Raw genomic sequence first — 14,571 nt, forward strand, 5'->3', positions numbered from 1 at the left:
CTGAATGGCAATAGATTGGGAGAAGGGGAAGTGCAACGAGACCTGGGTGTCCTTGTGCACCAGTCGCTGAAGGTAAGCATGCAGATGCAGCAGGCGGTTAAGGCGGCAACTGGTATGTTGGCATTCATAGTGAGAGGATTCGAGTACAGGAGCAAGGAAGTCTTGCTGCAGTTGTACAGGGCCTTGGTGAGACCACACCTTGAGTACTGTGTGCAGTTTTGGTTGCCTTATCTGAGGAAGGATGTTCTTGCCATGGAGGGAGTGCAGCGAAGATTCACCAGACTGATACCTGGGATGGCAGGAATGACGTATGAAGAGAGATTGGGTCGATTAGGCTTATATTCCCTAGAGTTTAGAAGAATGATGGGGATCTCATTGAAACTTATAAAATTCTAACAGGATTAGACAGACTAGATGCAGGAAGGATGTTCCCGATGGCGGGGGATTCCCAAACCAGGGGTCACAGTCTAAGGATAAGGGGTAAGCCATTTAGGACTGAGATGAGGAGGCATTTCTTCACCCAGAGAGTGGTGAACCTGTGGAATTCTCTACCACAGAAGGCAGATGAGGCCAACTTATTAAATATATTCAAGAAGGAGTTTGATATATTTCTAAAGCGTAAAGGGATCAAGGGATGCGGGGAGAAAGCATTTGGATGATCAGCCATGATTTCATTAAATGGCGGAACAGGCTCGAGGGGATGAATGGCCTACTCCTGCTCCTATCTTCTATGTTTCTATGTCAGTGCATCCTCTGCTATCTACATGATTTCTTACATCGTCATTTTGCCCTTCCTGCTGCTCCAGTACCTTTTGTCATTTATCTTCAATGTGCACAGACCTATCTCTAGGTAACCAACTCATCATCATTACCACACTCATCACTACCCACCTCCCGACAGCCAGAATCTCCCTGCACCTCACCAACTGCATCTTTGTCCTAACCATGTTCTCTGGCTTCTGAACTATTTCTTCCTCCATGACTTGGTCTTCTGCATTAGGAGTTAGTGCTTGATCTAATTGAATGGTGGAACAGGCTCGAGGGGCTGAATGGCCGACTCCTCTTCCTATGTTCCTGTATCTGCACATTGTTGTGTCTTTCTCAGAGTCTTTACAAGCGTTCCTCCTGTCGTCAGTGCATCCTCTATCTTGTGTGCTCGGTTTCCTCCAGCACTTATTTCTGTTTCTTGCTGACCCTGTACCTGTTTGCAAAAATCCCTCTTGCAGCTCCCCAGTGACTCGCCCTTAATATTGAGTACCAGCCCATCCACTTCACTAAACTCTGACTCAATTAGTCCAATACTATACACTTGCCTTTGCTAATTAGTTTTACAATCGTTTCCTTCCATTAGTTCTTGTCCGCTCCTCTCAAAGGCCCAAAGCTTTTCCTTCAGGTTTTTGGCAACTGAGATCAGTGAGTTGCTCCACATTTTACTATTGACTCTTGAGCTCTTTCATGCTGCAAAGTCCAGCCTTGTTTAGTCTGTTTGAGCTCTGCCAGCGGTCTGCTGTGTGTTAACATTTGTGTTTCTCTCTATTTCAGGAGAGTACGCCCGAGGAGCAGAGGTACGTCACGTTCTCCAAAAATAACTGAACAACATTATAAAGTAGGATATTGAAGAGCTTGTTTTATTTTCTGCTGTTAAATATTTCATATTTACATTATTAGTGAAGACGACTATCAGCCAAACATAGCGGAAGGCAGCCCGTCTCTGGGAGCATTTAAAGGACCCACCCAGTATAGAGTGTGGAGACCTGTAATGGACATTCTCAACCCTGGTACGGAGGGCCTTTCCTGTTTTCTTTCTTAACCCGTAGAATCTTCAATAAGTGTGCTCATCTTAAGAATACCCGACAAGAGTACAAGAATGTAAATATTATTCATACTGACTTCAAATAAGAAAATAAATGAAATGGAAGTATGTAATGTCTGATTATTATTTGATTGCATGCATTATATAAAATTAATCACAACGTTTTTAAAAGCAATCGACCAATTTATTCAATTCATTAGTAAGAAGCACTGATCTAAATCATTAACCTGTCACAGTGGGTTGTTTCATGCCTTAAAACTAAAAAAATAATGCACAAGGATATTCACAACTGATTTGGTCAAATCACTTTTGAGCACCTCCTGATTCCCTAAAGCCTTTCCACCACCTACAAGGCAGGAGTGTGATGGAATACTCTTCACTTGCCTGGATGAGTGCAGCTCCAACAACACTCAAGAAGCTCGACACCATCCGGCACAAAGCAGCCCACTTGATTGGCATCACATCCACCACCTTAAACATTCACTCCCTCCACCACCGGCGCACCGTGACTGCAGTGTGTACCATCTACAAGATGCACTGCAGCAACTCGCCAAGGCCTCTTCAACAGCACCTCCCAAACCCCTGATCTCTACTGCCTAGAAGGACAAGGGCAGCAGGCGCATGGGAACACCACCACCTCCAAGTTCATCTCCAAGTTCCCCACCATCCTGACTTGGAAATATATCGGCCGTTCCTTCATCATCGCTGGGTCAAAATCCTGGAACTCCCTCCTTAACAACACTGTGGGAGAGGCTTCACCACACAGACTGCAGCGGTTTAAGGAGGCGGCTTAGCAACACCTTCTTCAGGCTTACCCGCGACCCCCATATCCCAGGAACGATTAAAACAAAAATCCAGAAGAAACTTTCAACATGGAATGTTTGCGCTTCTATGAAAAAAAAGAAACGGACTTGAAGGGAGCGGAAAATGAGGATGATTGAAAATAAGTGCATAAAATGAAGTAAACCAGAAAGTAATGGTTAAGTGATGCCAGGAATATGTTTTTTTAAGCTGTAGATTTTAGGATCGACAGAGATCTGTTAAAAAAATGAGAAGAAACTTTGTCTGATTTCCGAGCGGCCTCCAGCGGGTGTTTGAAGAGCAGCTGGTTCGGTCGCTCAACGCGCCCACACTCCGCCCATTTGTATCTGAAAATTACAATCCGGGTCCTCTGTACTTCACGGGACCCTGGTTTGCAAATGACGTTGTTTCCCCCTGAAACAGGCGGGCATTCCCGCTGCCCATCTCAGGACCCTACCCAAGGTGGAGATGGCTGAAGTGCCAGTGTAAACTTTATTGCCATTTCCAGGCGACTCTCACTCCGGTTACACCAGGCGGGGGCTCTTAAAATTGGCCCGATCAGTTCAGGATAGGAACAGGAAGAGGCCATTCAGCCCCTCGAGCCTGTTCCACCATTCAATGAGATCATGGCTGATCTGTGACCTAACTCCATACACCCGCCTTTGGCCCATATCGCTTAATACCTTTGGTTAACAAAAATCTATCAATCTCAGGATTAAAATTAACAATTAACAGCAGCAATTGCGGAAGAGAGTTCCAAAATTCTACCACCCTTTGTGTGTAGAAGTGTTTCCTAATTTCACTCCTGAAAGATCTGGCTCCAATTTTTAGACTATGCCCCTAGTCCTAGATTCCCCAAGCAGCAGGAGTAATTTCTCTCCATCTACCCTCTACCCTATCAGTTCCCCTTAATATCTTGAAAATGTCAATCAAGTCACCGATTAACTTTCTAAATTCCAGGAATGGGTAAAGTAAGGATCCAGAGTCTGGAGCAAGGTGCAAATAAAGCAAAACAACACGTTTAGTTCATGCTTCGGGGGTGTAATTAAGCCCCGAATCGCTGTGTGTTTAATAAATGCCGCTTCTATGGTGCAGTTTAATAACAGCGCTGGGCAGCAGAGGTGTTGCACTAATTCATCTCAAACACCGCCATGTAGCGCCACCTTCCGCCTGTGGAGCAACATTACAGGCAGGAAGGTCACCGGGTTCCTGCAGCTCACAGCTCATTCCACCCAGTCAGTTCCTCTCTACAATTCACCATCCATTTGTTTCTTCTCTCCCCCTCCTTCTATTCCCCAGCCCTACACAGGCCCTTGCTGATCTTTCAGTTCCCAGTTCCGATGCAGGGTGTATTCCCGGAATGTTAACCTGTCTTCTCTCTCCACAGGTGATGACCTTGTCCACTCTCTATTCTAAACACTCCACACGCTTGAATGTTCTGATCATTTCCAGCCCCTGGGTTTTCCCATGTTTCTGACACTCCCTCCTGTTCCCTTTTGATTTCACTTCTATCTGGTGCCCCTTTTACTTTTTCCTTCCCTTGGGTATTATTTAATTTGCCGTGTCTCGGATGGTCCCTTTGTCATGTCCTTCCCACTGGTGTTCTATCTCACCCTAGTTCCTCTCCCCTGCCCCTCTTTACCTTTAACTTCCCAGCTGGAGTCTGTGGTTCCCTTGGTGTATTTCTGCCCGTGTTTTAATTCTCCTCTGTCTCTGGGCCCCGATGATTCTCGATGTTCTTGAGGTTTTTATTTAATTTTACAGGAGTCTCTGGAGCAGTTGCCATGAGTTTGTTCCCCTGCACCGATTAAACAAACAAATCTCACCAACAAGACATTGTCACTCGATTGTCGCCGCCCTGACCTCAGGTGACATTTGGACCATCCGCACCACCTGTGACTGAGACCGACGCCCATCAGTTTGCAGCTGGCAGGAGGCAGGGTGAGATTATGGGATGGACCTGTTAGTGACCTTTAACCCCGCAGATTGTCAGCGGGGCGGAGTTTTCCCCGTCATCATTCGATCCCGGATGGAAGAAGGGAAAGATTCTCTCAGTGAAAGTGTGGGTGAAAGTGTGGAGATGGGACATGTTGTCCGCATTGTAAAATGACACCTGTCCGCCCTCATAGTCCAGGTACACCCCGATCTTCCGGGGATCCACACTCGGGGTGAGGGGGGTGGAAAAGGTAGCGGTGTTGGCTAAATAGCCTCTTCCAGGGAACAGCCACACAGTCCAGTATCCGGTCTCAGGTCGACTCTTCCTTTCCTCCCGGCAGACTCTCGGGCCACTCCCACAATCCACTCATTCTTGTTCCCCACCTCCACCTCCCAGTAGTGTCTCCCTGATGTGAATCCCTCCGATCCCAGAACAAAGGGCAAGTAATCAAACCTCTCCGGGGTGTCAGGGAGCGGCTGCTGTTTGTCTCCGATTCTCACATTGGTCCGATCCTCAGACAGGATGAGCCAGGGATTCGCTGTTTTCGGATCCAGAGTCAGAGAGGCTGGAGCTGGGGGAAAGTTAAAATAACACAGTCAGTGATTTAGTTTCTTGCTGTGATTTATTCAAACACTTTCCTTTTTAAAGTGACCACCCAGGCTCTGGGTTATGTTCATGCTCAAGATGGCGGCTGTGTTGGCCCGGTGCTGAGATCGCGCTCCCTGCTTCGGGCGGCCAGCTCTCGCCGCTCGCTCCCGCAACCGGAGCGAAGTGCTCGGCAAGTCGGGCAGAGGCAGCGCAGCGCAGCGCGGTGAGCAGCAGCAGCCACATCGACCCACTGGAGCACGTCGGCCGGCAGCTCCTCGGCAAGAAGGAATTCCGACTGGGAGGAGGGGAGCCGAGCATGGTGGCCAGAGGCCGTACAGTGAGAGGGAGAAGCAGGCCCCGGGCCGTCGGACCGTGGAGCCGGCGATGGTGAGGAGGAGGCCGCGGCGACCGGAGCATTCACATCCCGACGATGTGTTCGGCGAGTCGGGCGGAGGCAGCGCAGCGCAACAAGCAGCAGCCATGACGACCCGCTGCAACATGTCGGCCGGCAGCTCCATGGCGGGAAGCTCGCAGTCCGACTGGGAGGAGGGGAGCCGGGCATGGCAGCCAGAGGTCGGATCATGAGTGGGAAAGCAGGCCACCACTTGGAGCTGGCAACAGTGAGGAGGAGGCCGCGGTGCCGAGGAGGACGGAGCGGCTGAGGGACATCGTGCTCCCACTGCCAATGGAAGCCATTGTATTGACTTTCTGAACGCGGCGCTGTATAAATAGCTGACGCGTCCCTACGGGGAGTAAGCATTCCATTGTATTTGTACTTGTACTGGTTACATATGGCAAATAAAAATTGAAATTGAAAAATGGAATCTGCTGCCACTCCAGGGTTTACGTCCTGGAGGTCGATTTACATCGTTTTCATCCCCAACTCGTAGATAAAGGCCAGCAAACCACTGGAGACAGTGGGGGGGGGAGATGAGAGACTGCCCCGGACACCTGAAAAATCAACCAACCCAATTACCGGTTGGACTAGAACCATAGAATCTTACATCACAGGAGGAGGCCATTCGGCCTATCATGCCTGTGCCGGCTCTTTGAAAGAGCTGTCCAATTCAGGCCCACAGCCCAGCTTTTAGTGCTCTCCCAGTCCATGTCCGTGCCTTTTGAGAGTTGCTGTGCAATCTGCTTCCACCACCCTGTCACACAGCGCTTTCCACATCTTAACAACCCTCTGTGGGAAACAATTTCTCCTCATTTCCACTCTAGTTCTTCTGCCAATTATTTTAAATCAATGACCTCTGGTTACAGACCAACTTGGCAAAGGAAACAGGTTCTCCTCATCTGCTCCATCAAAATCCCTCACAATTTTAGTACCTCCATTAAACCTACCCTCAACCTTCTTGAGGTTATCCCTAATATGTTGCTGACATTGTTAATGTGTTAAACCCATGGATGTGTATCGTCTCTATGCAGTTTCAGATCTTGAAAACTTCAGTAAGATCACCCCAAGCCCTCCCTTATCCAGTACAAAGACTCCCAGATTCTGCAGCCTCTCCTCTTGACTAAGGTGCCTAAACCGACCTATCAGATTAGTTGCCTTTTACCGCAAGCTCTCCAATGGCCGCAGGTCTTCCTGATATGTTGATCAAAATGTTACCCAGAACTCCAGCCGGGGCCGGACCAGTCTCCTCTACAAATTCAGTCTCACACCCTGAGATTGGTGCTCTAGTCCTCTGAACCCCAGCCGGGGCCGGACCAGTCTCCTCTACAAATTCAGTCTCACACCCTGAGATTGGCGCTCTAGTCCTCTGAACTCCAGCTGGGGCCGGACCAGTCTCCTCTACAAATTCACTCTCACCCCCTGAGATTGGTGCTCTAGTCCTCTGAACTCCAGCCGGGGCCGGACCAGTCTCCTCTACAAATTCAGTCTCACACCCTGAGATTGGTGCTCTAGTCCTCTGAACTCCAGCCGGGGCCAGACCAGTCTCCTCTACAAATTCAGTCTCACACCCTGAGATTGGTGCTCTAGTCCTCTGAACTCCAGCCGGGGTCGGACCAGTCTCCTCTACAAATTCACTCTCACACCCTGAGATTGGTGCTCTAGTCCTCTGAACTCCAGCCAGGGGCCGGACCAGTCTCCTCTACAAATTCAGTCTCACACCCTGAGATTGGTGCTCTCGTCCTCTGAACTCCAGGCGGGGCCGGACCAGTCTCCTCTACAAATTCACTCTCACACCCTGAGATTGGTGCTCTAGTCCTCTGAACTCCAGCCGGGGCCGGACCAGTCTCCTCTACAAATTCAGTCTCACACCCTGAGATTGGTGCTCTAGTCCTCTGAAGTCCAGCCAGGGCCGGACCAGTCTCCTCTACAAATTCACTCTCACACCCTGAGATTGGTGCTCTAGTCCTCTGAACCCCAGCCCGGGCCGGACCAGTCTCCTCTACAAATTCAGTCTCACACCCTGAGATTGGTGCTCTAGTCCTCTGAACTCCAGCCGGAGCCGGACCAGTCTCCTCTACAAATTCAGTCTCACCCCCTGAGATTGGTGCTCTAGTCCTCTGAACTCCAGCCGGGGCCGGACCAGTCTCCTCTACAAATTCAGTCTCACACCCTGAGATTGGTGCTCTAGTCCTCTGAACTCCAGCCAGGGCCGGACCAGTCTCCTCTACAAATTCAGTCTCACATCCTGAGATTGGTGCTCTAGTCCTCTGAACTCCAGCCGGGGCCGGACCAGTCTCCTCTACAAATTCAGTCTCACACCCTGAGATTGGTGCTCTAGTCCTCTGAACTCCAGCCGGGGCCAGACCAGTCTCCTCTACAAATTCAGTCTCACACCCTGAGATTGGTGCTCTAGTCCTCTGAACTCCAGCCGGGGCCGGACCAGTCTCCTCTACAAATTCACTCTCACACCCTGAGATTGGTGCTCTAGTCCTCTGAACTCCAGCCGGGACCGGACCAGTCTCCTCTACAAATTCACTCTCACACCCTGAGATTGGTGCTCCAGTCCTCTGAACTCCAGCCGGGGCCGGACCAGTCTCCTCTACAAATTCACTCTCACACCCTGAGATTGGTGCTCTCGTCCTCTGAACTCCAGGCGGGGCCGGACCAGTCACCTCTACAAATTCAGTCTCACATCCTGAGATTGGTGCTCTAGTCCTCTGAACTCCAGCCGGGGCCGGACCAGTCTCCTCTACAAATTCACTCTCACACCCTGAGATTGGTGCTCTAGTCCTCTGAACTCCAGCCGGGGCCGGACCAGTCTCCTCTACAAATTCAGTCTCACACCCTGAGATTGGTGCTCCAGTCCTCTGAACTCCAGCCGGGGCCGGACCAGTCTCCTCGACAAATTCAGTCTCACACCCTGAGATTGGTGCTCTAGTCCTCTGAACTCCAGCCGGGGCCGGACCAGTCTCCTCTACAAATTCACTCTCACACCCTGAGATTGGTGCTCTAGTCCTCTGAACTCCAGCCGGGACCGGACCAGTCTCCTCTACAAATTCACTCTCACACCCTGAGATTGGTGCTCTAGTCCTCTGAACTCCAGCCGGGGCCGGACCAGTCTCCTCTACAAATTCACTCTCACACCCTGAGATTGGTGCTCTAGTCCTCTGAACTCCAGGCGGGGCCGGACCAGTCTCCTCTACAAATTCAGTCTCACATCCTGAGATTGGTGCTCTCGTCCTCTGAACTCCAGCCGGGGCCAGACCAGTCTCCTCTACAAATTCACTCTCACACCCTGAGATTGGTGCTCTAGTCCTCTGAACTCCAGCCGGGGCCGGACCAGTCTCCTCCACAAATTCAGTCTCACACCCTGAGATTGGTGCTCTAGTCCTCTGAACTCCAGCCGGGGCCGGACCAGGCTCCTCTACAAATTCACTCTCACACCCTGAGATTGGTGCTCTAGTCTTCTGAACCCCAGCCCGGGCCGGACCAGTCTCCTCTACAAATTCAGTCTCACACCCTGAGATTGGTGCTCTAGTCCTCTGAACTCCAGCCGGAGCCGGACCAGTCTCCTCTACAAATTCAGTCTCACCCCCTGAGATTGGTGCTCTAGTCCTCTGAACTCCAGCCGGGGCCAGACCAGTCTCCTCTACAAATTCAGTCTCACACCCTGAGATTGGTGCTCTAGTCCTCTGAACTCCAGCCGGGGCCAGACCAGTCTCCTCTACAAATTCACTCTCACACCCTGAGATTGGTGCTCTAGTCCTCTGAACTCCAGCCGGGGCCGGACCAGTCTCCTCTACAAATTCACTCTCACACCCTGAGATTGGTGCTCTAGTCCTCTGAACTCCAGCCGGGGCCGGACCAGTCTCCTCTACAAATTCAGTCTCACCCCCTGAGATTGGTGCTCTAGTCCTCTGAACTCCAGCCGGGGCCGGACCAGTCTCCTCTACAAATTCACTCTCACACCCTGAGATTGGTGCTCTAGTCCTCTGAACTCCAGCCGGGGCCGGACCAGTCTCCTGTACAAATTCACTCTCACACCCTGAGATTGGTGCTCTAGTCCTCTGAACTCCAGCCGGGGCCGGACCAGTCTCCTCTACAAATTCACTCTCACACCCTGAGATTGGTGCTCTAGTCCTCTGAACTCCAGCCGGGGCCGGACCAGTCTCACAGAAATCACAGAAACCACACAGTGCAGATAGAGGCCATTTTGGCCCAACGAGCCTGCACCGACACATATCCCACCCGATCCCCGTAACCCCTGCACCAACACATATCCCACCCTATCCCCGTAACCCCACGTATTTAATCCCCCTAACACTAAGGGTCAATTTATCATAGCCAATCAACCTAACCCGCACATCTTTGGACTGTGGGAGGAAACCGGAGCACCCGGAGTAAACCCACGCAAACACGGGGAGAATGTGCAAACTTCACACAGACAGTCGCCCAAGGCCGGATTCGAACCCGGGTCTCTGGCGCTGTGAGGCAACAGCGCTAACCACTATTCCACCGACCAGTCTCCTCTACAAATTCAGTCTCACACCCTGAGATTGGTGCTCTAGTCCTCTGAACTCCAGCCGGGGCCGGACCAGTCTCCTCTACAAATTCACTCTCACACCCTGAGATTGGTGCTCTAGTCCTCTGAACTCCAGCCGGGGCCGGACCAGTCTCCTCTACAAATTCAGTGTCACACCCTGAGATTGGTGCTCTAGTCCTCTGAACTCCAGCCGGGGCCGGACCAGTCTCCTCTACAAATTCACTCTCACAACCTGAGATTGGTGCTCTAGTCCTCTGAACTCCAGGCGGGGCCGGACCAGTCTCTACAAATTCACTCTCACACCCTGAGATTGGTGCTCTAGTCCTCTGAACTCCAGCCGGGGCCGGACCAGTCTCCTCTACAAATTCAGTCTCACACCCTGAGATTGGTGCTCTAGTCCCCTGAACTCCAGCCCGGGGCCGGACCAGTCTCCTCTACAAATTCACTCTCACACCCTGAGATTGGTGCTCTAGTCCTCTGAACTCCAGGCGGGGCCGGACCAGTCTCCTCTACACATTCAGTCTCACACCCTGAGATTGGTGCTCTAGTCCTCTGAACTCCAGCCGGGGCCGGACCAGTCTCCTCTACAAATTCAGTCTCACACCCTGAGATTGGTGCTCTAGTCCTCTGAACTCCAGGCGGGGCCGGACCAGTCTCTTCTACAAATTCAGTCTCACACCCTGAGATTGGTGCTCTAGTCCTCTGAACTCCAGGCGGGGCCGGACCAGTCTCCTCTACAAATTCACTCTCACACCCTGAGATTGGTGCTCTAGTCCTCTGAAGTCCAGCCGGGGCCGGACCAGTCTCCTCTACAAATTCAGTCTCACACCCTGAGATTGGGGCTCTAGTCCTCTGAACTCCAGCCGGGGCCGGACCAGTCTCCTCTACACATTCAGTCTCACACCCTGAGATTGGTGCTCTAGTCCTCTGAACTCCAGGCGGGGCCGGACCAGTCTCTTCTACAAATTCAGTCTCACACCCTGAGATTGGTGCTCTAGTCCTCTGAACTCCAGCCGGGGCCGGACCAGTCTCCTCTACAAATTCACTCTCACACCCTGAGATTGGTGCTCTAGTCCTCTGAACTCCAGCCGGGGCCGGACCAGTCTCCTCGACAAATTCACTCTCACACCCTGAGATTGGTGCTCTAGTCCTCTGAACTCCAGGCGGGGCCGGACCAGTCTCCTCTACAAATTCAGTCTCACACCCTGAGATTGGTGCTCTAGTCCTCTGAACTGTAGCCGGAGCCGGACCAGTCTCCTCTACAAATTCAGTCTCACCCCCTGAGATTGGTGCTCTAGTCCTCTGAACTCCAGCCGGGGCCGGACCAGTCTCCTCTACAAATTCAGTCTCACACCCTGAGATTGGTGCTATAGTCCTCTGAACTCCAGCCAGGGCCGGACCAGTCTCCTCTACAAATTCAGTCTCACACCCTGAGATTGGTGCTCTAGTCCTCTGAACTCCAGCCGGGGCCGGACCAGTCTCCTCTACAAATTCAGTCTCACACCCTGAGATTGGTGCTCTAGTCCTCTGAACTCCAGCCGGGGCCGGACCAGTCTCCTCTACAAATTCACTCTCACACCCTGAGATTGGTGCTCTAGTCCTCTGAACTCCAGCCGGGACCGGACCAGTCTCCTCTACAAATTCACTCTCACACCCTGAGATTGGTGCTCTAGTCCTCTGAACTCCAGCCGGGGCCGGACCAGTCTCCTCTACAAATTCACTCTCACACCCTGAGATTGGTGCTCTCGTCCTCTGAACTCCAGGCGGGGCCGGACCAGTCACCTCTACAAATTCAGTCTCACATCCTGAGATTGGTGCTCTAGTCCTCTGAACTCCAGCCGGGGCCGGACCAGTCTCCTCTACAAATTCACTCTCACACCCTGAGATTGGTGCTCTAGTCCTCTGAACTCCAGCCGGGGCCGGACCAGTCTCCTCTACAAATTCAGTCTCACACCCTGAGATTGGTGCTCCAGTCCTCTGAACTCCAGCCGGGGCCGGACCAGTCTCCTCGACAAATTCAGTCTCACACCCTGAGATTGGTGCTCTAGTCCTCTGAACTCCAGCCGGGGCCGGACCAGTCTCCTCTACAAATTCACTCTCACACCCTGAGATTGGTGCTCTAGTCCTCTGAACTCCAGCCGGGACCGGACCAGTCTCCTCTACAAATTCACTCTCACACCCTGAGATTGGTGCTCTAGTCCTCTGAACTCCAGCCGGGGCCGGACCAGTCTCCTCTACAAATTCACTCTCACACCCTGAGATTGGTGCTCTAGTCCTCTGAACTCCAGGCGGGGCCGGACCAGTCTCCTCTACAAATTCAGTCTCACATCCTGAGATTGGTGCTCTCGTCCTCTGAACTCCAGCCGGGGCCAGACCAGTCTCCTCTACAAATTCACTCTCACACCCTGAGATTGGTGCTCTAGTCCTCTGAACTCCAGCCGGGGCCGGACCAGTCTCCTCCACAAATTCAGTCTCACACCCTGAGATTGGTGCTCTAGTCCTCTGAACTCCAGCCGGGGCCGGACCAGGCTCCTCTACAAATTCACTCTCACACCCTGAGATTGGTGCTCTAGTCTTCTGAACCCCAGCCCGGGCCGGACCAGTCTCCTCTACAAATTCAGTCTCACACCCTGAGATTGGTGCTCTAGTCCTCTGAACTCCAGCCGGAGCCGGACCAGTCTCCTCTACAAATTCAGTCTCACACCCTGAGATTGGTGCTCTAGTCCTCTGAACTCCAGCCGGGGCCGGACCAGTCTCCTCTACAAATTCAGTCTCACCCCCTGAGATTGGTGCTCTAGTCCTCTGAACTCCAGCCGGGGCCGGACCAGTCTCCGCTACAAATTCAGTCTCACACCCTGAGATTGGTGCTCTAGTCCTCTGAACTCCAGCCGGGGCCGGACCAGTCTCCGCTACAAATTCACTCTCACACCCTGAGATTGGTGCTCTAGTCCTCTGAACTCCAGCCGGGGCCAGACCAGTCTCCGCTACAAATTCACTCTCACACCCTGAGATTGGTGCTCTAGTCCTCTGAACTCCAGCCGGGGCCGGACCAGTCTCCTGTACAAATTCACTCTCACACCCTGAGATTGGTGCTCTAGTCCTCTGAACTCCAGCCGGGGCCAGACCAGTCTCCGCTACAAATTCAGTCTCACACCCTGAGATTGGTGCTCTAGTCCTCTGAACTCCAGCCGGGGCCGGACCAGTCTCCTCTACAAATTCAGTCTCACACCCTGAGATTGGTGCTCTAGTCCTCTGAACTCCAGCCGGGGCCAGACCAGTCTTCTCTACAAATTCACTCTCACACCCTGAGATTGGTGCTCTAGTCCTCTGAACTCCAGCCGGGGCCGGACCAGTCTCCTCTACAAATTCACTCTCACACCCTGAGATTGGTGCTCTAGTCCTCTGAACTCCAGCCGGGGCCGGACCAGTCTCACAGAAATCACAGAAACCACACAGTGCAGATAGAGGCCATTTTGGCCCAACGAGCCTGCACCGACACATATCCCACCCGATCCCCGTAACCCCTGCACCAACACATATCCCACCCTATCCCCGTAACCCCACGTATTTAATCCCCCTAACACTAAGGGTCAATTTATCATAGCCAATCAACCTAACCCGCACATCTTTGGACTGTGGGAGGAAACCGGAGCACCCGGAGTAAACCCACGCAAACACGGGGAGAATGTGCAAACTTCACACAGACAGTCGCCCAAGGCCGGATTCGAACCCGGGTCTCTGGCGCTGTGAGGCAACAGCGCTAACCACTATTCCACCGACCAGTCTCCTCTACAAATTCAGTCTCACACCCTGAGATTGGTGCTCTAGTCCTCTGAACTCCAGCCGGGGCCGGACCAGTCTCCTCTACAAATTCACTCTCACACCCTGAGATTGGTGCTCTAGTCCTCTGAACTCCAGCCGGGGCCGGACCAGTCTCCTCTACAAATTCAGTGTCACACCCTGAGATTGGTGCTCTAGTCCTCTGAACACCAGCCGGGGCCGGACCAGTCTCCTCTACAAATTCACTCTCACAACCTGAGATTGGTGCTCTAGTCCTCTGAACTCCAGGCGGGGCCGGACCAGTCTCTACAAATTCACTCTCACACCCTGAGATTGGTGCTCTAGTCCTCTGAACTCCAGCCGGGGCCGGACCAGTCTCCTCTACAAATTCAGTCTCACACCCTGAGATTGGTGCTCTAGTCCCCTGAACTCCAGCCCGGGGCCGGACCAGTCTCCTCTACAAATTCACTCTCACACCCTGAGATTGGTGCTCTAGTCCTCTGAACTCCAGGCGGGGCCGGACCAGTCTCCTCTACACATTCAGTCTCACACCCTGAGATTGGTGCTCTAGTCCTCTGAACTCCAGGCGGGGCCGGACCAGTCTCTTCTACAAATTCAGTCTCACACCCTGAGATTGGTGCTCTAGTCCTCTGAACTCCAGGCGGGGCCGGACCAGTCTCCTCTACAAATTCACTCTCACACCCTGAGATTGG

At 52.4% G+C, this 14,571-nt stretch overlaps 1 pseudogene across 1 annotated transcript in view; it reads right to left on the bottom strand.

Annotated features, from left to right (window-relative positions):
* Positions 1–3,634: 3,634 nt before the first annotated feature.
* Positions 3,635–14,571, bottom strand: part of LOC147096297 (zinc-binding protein A33-like) — a 32,020-nt pseudogene continuing 21,083 nt past the window's right edge. The window contains exon 6 of the transcript XR_015074597.1: positions 3,635–5,121. The product of XR_015074597.1 is annotated as a zinc-binding protein A33-like (transcript). The remainder of the gene's footprint in view (positions 5,122–14,571) is intronic.

Source organism: Somniosus microcephalus, unplaced genomic scaffold (genome assembly GCF_052327205.1).
Source record: "Somniosus microcephalus isolate GS21.2 unplaced genomic scaffold, FLI_Smic_1.0 unresolved_chr1, whole genome shotgun sequence".
In the NCBI taxonomy this organism is placed as follows: domain Eukaryota; kingdom Metazoa; phylum Chordata; class Chondrichthyes; order Squaliformes; family Somniosidae; genus Somniosus; species Somniosus microcephalus.